General features: G+C 40.4%; 1 pseudogene; it reads right to left on the bottom strand.

Moving 5' to 3' along the window:
- Positions 1-4973: 4973 nt before the first annotated feature.
- Positions 4974-5431, bottom strand: LOC122747759 (annotated as a pseudogene).
- Positions 5432-6868: the final 1437 nt, after the last annotated feature.

Below are 6868 nucleotides of genomic sequence, written 5' to 3'. Positions count from 1 at the left end.
GATACATTAAGAGTAGGACTTTGTAGAGGATGAACATGCATATATGAATATGCCCAATCAGTCAATAAACATTGATTAAATGCCTTCTGTGTCCCAGGCACATAGCCAAGACAGTCTTTACCCTATAGGAGCTCACAGTCTAATGGGGGAGACAACAAGCAAACAAATATATACAAACAAGCTATATACAGGATAAATGGGAATAATTAAGAGAGGGGAGACATTAAATTGAGAGGAGTTGGAAAAGGCTTCTTGTAGAAGATGGGATTTTAGTTGGGACTTGAAAAGGAGTCAGGGAAGTCAGTGGGTAGAAATGAGGAAGGAGAGAGTTACAGGCATGGGGAACATCTAGCAAAAATATGGAGTGTCTTTTTCATGAAACAGAGAAGAGGCCAGTGTCACTGGATGGAAGACTTATGTGGTGGGGAATGAGGTGTAAGAAGACTGGAAAGGTAGGAGGGGAACAGGTTATGACAAAACTTTGAATGGCAAACATGATTTTGTATTTGTTCTTGGAAGCAATATCTGTCACTGGAGTTTATTGAGTGGGGAAATTAGGAGTGACATGGTCAGAACTGCTTTTTTAGGAAAATCACTTTAATGACTGAATGGAAGATGGATTGTTGTGGGGAGAGACTTGAGGTAGGCAGATTCATCAGTAGCCTATTGCAATAATCAAGACATGACATGATGAAGGCCTACTCCAGAGTGGTGACAATGTCAGAGAAAGGGTCATATTCAAAAGATGTTGCAAAGGTGAAATTGACAGGCCTTGGCAGTAGAACGCATGTGAGGAGGGGGTGTGTGAGAGTAAGGGAGGAGTAGAGGATGAAACCCTAGGCCATGAGCCTGAGGGACTGGGAGGATGGTGTTACCCTCCACAGGGAAGCTAGAACTAGGAGGAGGGTTTAGGGAGAAAGAGAATGAGTTTGGTTTTGGACATGAGGAGTTACCCACACATATATGTTATGAATTATATAGCCTTAGTTTGTTATAATAAACTTTAATTGCTGCAGTTTTCCATTATATACTTATATAAATGTTCCAAAAGTCTTAGTAAAGTTTTAAGCTTTAGTAACTTATAAGAAGGAGCACCCTGTTTACATATACATATATAAATAAAAACCATTTCATTAGAAATGTGTGGTAGCTCTAGTTTTGACTTTTCATGTATGCCAATGAGAATCGTCATACAAATGTAGTGTTAATGTCTATGCTAGGCATGTGTTGACATGAATTTATATATAATGATGGGGCAGCTAGATGATGCCATGGGTAGAGCACTAGTCCTGAAGTCAGGAAAACCTGATTTCAAATATCATCTCAGACACTTACTAGCTGTGTCACCCTAGGCAAGTCACTTAACTCCAACTGCCTTAAATATCTGGGGCCATCTCCAGTCATTCTGATATATATCTTGCCACTTGACCCAGATTACTCTGGAGGAGAGAGTGAGGTTTCTGACCTTGTACATACCTCCCTTACTTAAATCCAATTCAGTGTAAGTCATGATATCACTTCCTGACATCATGGTCCTTTTCAAAAATGAAGGAAAACCAACAACATATATAATGATAAAATTTTATTCCTTGAAGCTTGTGTTTTTCATGATGAATGCATTGAAATGTATTAATAAGTGTCCTTTGACTTTGAGAATAGAGCCATATACTTAATTTAGGGGAAAAAATGTAATTCTTACCTTCTGTCCTTTGTCATAACCAAATTGGTGTCATCATTTCCCTGATCAATATCAAACATACTTTGTCTTAAACAGTTTCAGCTCTAAGATTATGTTTAATTTTTCTTCCTGCTAACAATTTATTTCCACTGTAGCCACTTTCTGTCAATATCAAATTCCCCCCAGTGAAAATGACTAGAAATAACTTCCACAATTCAAGAAAAACTGAGAGTTGATGTATTAGCTGTGTAGTGACATGCTGTTTCAGCTTTCCCTATTGGTGAGGGAAGAGAGGAATGTAGTAACATAAGCAGCATCCATATAAATGATTACTCATGGAACAAAAAATGTCACACTTGATGTAGCCTCTGTCTGTTACTTTAATGTGATGCACTTGAGTGTAAAAATAATAGGCTCTGTCAGGATTATTCATTATTTGTACTTGTTATGGGAGTCAGGATTATGAAATGTCTTTGAACCACTTGACGTAATGGGATATTTTGAAGACTTGCACACATGTCTCAACAAGGACAACTGCCAATCTTAGAGCACTGCCTCATCTCCTGGTAGGGTTCCTTGCTGTGGTAACCTCATATACTAGCACCACTGGCTTCAAGAGGAGAGAGTAGCCAATTTCTCTGTTAGTTTTTTTTTTCTTTGCACCAATGGGACAAATTTCCCAGGCAATTAGATAATTTTGAAACCTATCTAATACTGCTCTATTCATCTATTATACTTTAAATACACCTAGAATTTACATTAATCATGGAAGCAGATGGACTTATTTTAATCATCCACATCTCTTTCTGCCTCATACTCTTTATTCAGATACTCAAGTAGGGCTATGATCTCATTACTCTGTGTATTTCCTCCTACAATACAGATTGTAACTCATCTGTGCCTGCCCATTCTGTATGACTCTCATCTACAAGTCTACCAGAGGGGATCCTTCCAAAATGCTGGGAGGTGGGAAGGAGATTTTCATATTCTTTTGATACAACGAAGTAGGTGGCTTATACCAGGGCTTCTTAAACTTTTTCTATTCACAACCCTTTTTCCCCTGAGAAATTTTTACATGACCCTGGGTTATAAGCATATAAAATAGGGATACATAACCTTTTACTGTTGTCAAATTTTTGTGACCACCACATTCAGTTAGGTGACTCCGTATGGGGTCGTGACCCCACCGTTTAAGAAGCTAGGGCTTATACAATGGTTTTCTTTCAGCCTCACTAGATAACCAGCTCATCTTTTTTTTTTTTTTTGTGGCTCATATATTTAGTTGGTGGCATCTTTTACATCACTGTTCTCCTATCTTCCTCTGCCCCACCCCCTAAAAAAAATCCCTTCCTCTTGTCCCAAGTTTGCTCTTTTCCTTTTGGAGACAATATCATCCTCTCAATCACCCAGACTTGCAGCCTAGGTGTCATCTTGATTTGATTCCTCACTCTCTTTTGTCCCCAGCCCCTTCAACATGTTGCCAAGGCCTTTAGATTTCACTTTCATAACATCTCTATACATGCCCCCTCCTCTCCTTTGACACTACCCCCTACCCTGGTTCAAGTGCTTATCACCTCATGCCTGGACTATTTCAAGAGCCTTTTAGTTGGTCTGCCTGCCTGAAGTCTCTCTCCATTCCAGTCCATCCTTCTCTGATCAGCTGTCAAAGTGATCTGCCTTACCATTTATTGTAATCCAGGCTTCTTTTGGTTGTAGCTGAACAGTACCTTTCTTGGTACTGTGATTCTACCTTACCTAAAAGTCATTGAATCAGTATTAGTCTATGCCAGTTGTGCTGGTGATGAGTGCTCAAACCTGCATAGATTATAATTAATTAAAAACCCCATTTGAGGTTTTCTCAGCAAAGAAAACTGGAGTGATTTGCCATTTCTTTCTCCAGCTCATTTTACAGATGAGAAAACTGAGGCAAACAGGGTTAAATGACTTGTGCCTGAAGTCAGATTTGAACTCATGTAGATGACTCTTCTTGATTCCAGTCCCTGCACTCTATCTATTCCACCAGCCAAGACTTGAATCTTTATTAGGAATGCCTTTCACCAAATTATACCTCTTCTTCTTGTGGTATGAACACTGGATTAGGAGTTTAGTTGAGAAATTATAGCTTTAGAGCTGGAAGGGCCCACTAAGGACCATCAAGTTTAACCCTCTCATTTTTCAGATAAAAACACTGAGGCCCAGGCAAGTGAAGTGTATTGTCCAGGGTGACACAGGTCTTTATCTTTCTTGACTTCTTGGTAGCATATGACACTACTGACCACTCTCTCTTTATGGATATTCTGTTTTCTTTGGGTTTTTGTGATATCACTTTCTCTTTGTTTTCTTTCTATCTATTTTTCTTTCTTCTGAGTGTCAATAGTCCATATTACATCCCTAACTAGCGTATGTGAATGTACCTCAAGAATCTGAGTTGTTTTCTCTCATCAGCTGATGATGACCTCATGAGCTCCCTGAGATTCAACTATCCTCTCTATTCAGATGACTTTTTTTTGGGGGGGGGCAGGGCAATGAGGGTTAAGTGACTTGCCCAGGGTCACACAGCTAGTGTCAAGTGTCTAAAACTGGATTTGAACTCAGGTCCTTCTGAATCCAGGGCTGGTGCTTTATCCACTCCAACACCTAGCTGCCACCTTACATGACTTTCAGATCTATATGTACAACCCTATATTCTCTTGTGAACTCAGGTCCCATATCATCAAATATCTACTGGACATTTCCAACCAGATGTCCAAACCCAATCTGTTCAAAACAGAACTCATCTTTCTGCTAAACCCATTGCTCTTTGGAACATCTGGTTCCATCAAGGATACCATTGTGTCTCTAGTTTCACACCCTCGACTCCTTCCTCTTTCACCTTCCATCTCTAATCAGTTGCTAAATCTTATTTCTTTTTACTTCCACAACCTCTCTCAATCCATTCACTACCACTTTAATTTTGAATAGTTACAAAATTAAGCAACAAAAATATCATTTTAAAATGTATTTTATGATATTGAATTTTTATTAGTGCATTTTATATGCTTTTATACATACATGCTATCTTTCCTTTTTTTTTTTTTTTAGGAGCAGTTAGCAAGTTTAAGTTGGTGAAATCGGAGAGCTGGTAGGCCACAGAGGACATGTGTGTGTGTAGGGGGGGAGGCGGGGGGGGGGGGGCGGGGGTTGGAAAGAAGGACGTCGGTAACCTTTAAAATGTAGTTAATTGCTTCAGGAGTGAGAGGAACATTTTCACCCTGAGAAAGTTAAGGAATTCTTTGTGGAAAGGGGACTTTTGTTCTCAGCAGTTCAGCACCAACAGGACTAGCTCTTCATAGTGCATACAACCACTGCTATCCTCATGCCCTGCCACCAACACTTCCACTTCTTCCTGGGTCATCTTCTCACCCAGAGCGATGAGGACGTTCAGTATTTCAGCCCCCATGACTGTGCTGTTCCCTTCCTTATCAAACACCTGAAGCCCCTCTACGTAGTCTTTATATATGCCCTGGTCCTTATTCTTTGCTACCATCTGCAGCATTGGCAGGAAGTGTTCAAAGTCCAGCATCTTCACATTCCTGGGATCACTCTTGGGATTCCTTCTAACACCTTGAGCACCTCAGCATTGGTGGGGTTCTGGCCCAGGGCCCACATCACGTCCCCACACTGGCTGTATAAGATCTTTCCATCCCCCATGCAGTCAAACAGCTGGAAGGCCTCCTTGAACTCAGCAGTCTGATCCACTGTGAAGTCCCACATCTTGGCCGTGCAGCTCTGTCTCTGCTGCCACCTCCGTTGCTGCCGCCTTCATTGCTGCTGTCCCATGCTATCTTTCCTAAGAGACCATACGCTTCTGGAGGGTAGTGACTGTTTCATATTTATCATTGTACCTGTCAGGAGGAGGTGCTTACTCAATGCTTGTGGATTTGTTAATTAGGTACGAGCCTACTTTATATGAATGAATTTGCCCATTGGTGTTATGAATTTTTAGCTGAGAGGATGCATGTCCTCAGTGGCAGTTGTGAATTATAAATCTTAGTGGAGAGAATATAGGAGTGTTTATCTTGGTTTTCTTTCACAGAGATTGGAAAGTCACACCATCTTTCACACCTCATTTACTGTCGTGTAACCCTTGACAAAAATCGTCAGTTATTTTTCTAGGACCAGCTGAATTGCTCTTGCCTCCAACTTATATTTGAGTAAAGGCTGATTTGAATACATTGACTCCAGATTTTTCCCTGTGAAGAAATGGCATTTGTGATTGAACCTGCTCCCTTTTAGTGAAGCCCCTGCTTCAAAATCAAGACATTTAACATGGCTCTGAAGTTGCAAATTATAACAGCAGTGACAATAGATCTTGGTTTTCCCTTTAGAAGTACCTAGAGCCTTGAGTAACACCTTAGTAAGTGAAACATGAAAGGGGATGGTCTGGCATCTACCTGAGTCTTAAAGATCCTTCTTTTGTGAGGAATAGCCAAATGTGTTCCTAAGCTGGGTGCTTGTGCTAACCAAGAGTGATAGTCACATCATTCTTGGTTTGAAAGCTGGGTCATGGCCAGGCTCTGCTATGGAGCATTTCTGGCAGTGTGTCGGAGGCAGTTTCCACCTGTCAAGATGATTTGCCCCTCAGCCTGTCTGAGAAGAACCACTTACTGACAGCAAACGTAAGTCCTTGTTCATCTTAACAGGCTCGCCTTTCCTTCTTTCTTTCTTTCTTTCTTTCTTTCTTTCTTTCTTTCTTTCTTTCTTTCTTTCTTTCTTTCTTTCTTTCTTTCTTTCTTTCTTTCTTTCTTTCTTTCTTTCTTTCTTTCTTTCTTTCTTTCTTTTTTTCTTCCTTTCTTCCTTCCTTCCTTCCTTTCTTTCTTTCTTTTTTTCTTCCTTTCTTCCTTCCTTCCTTCCTTTCTTTCTTTCTTTCTTTTTTTCTTCCTTTCTTTCTTCCTTCCTTCCTTTCTTTCTTTCTTTTTTTCTTCCAGTTGCTAAATTAACCAGGAGGCAAAACCAGCCAGATCGATGCACCCAAGGAACAGCTGATTTTCCCGACAAGGTAGAGGAAACAGGAAGTATTATAGCATGCATTCTTGCCTAATGCAGATACCTGTGAAGTGCTTGGCTTGTTGCCTGTGATAACATATCATCTACGGGTTCCATGCTGTGTGCAGTCAATGTAACAAGAGACTGTCATCACAACCTTCTCAG

This window comes from Dromiciops gliroides, chromosome 3, assembly GCF_019393635.1.
Source record: "Dromiciops gliroides isolate mDroGli1 chromosome 3, mDroGli1.pri, whole genome shotgun sequence".
NCBI classification, from domain to species: Eukaryota; Metazoa; Chordata; class Mammalia; order Microbiotheria; family Microbiotheriidae; genus Dromiciops; species Dromiciops gliroides.
Note: the sequence above shows the minus strand (reverse complement) of the source record. Positions and strands in the feature narration are given on the sequence as shown.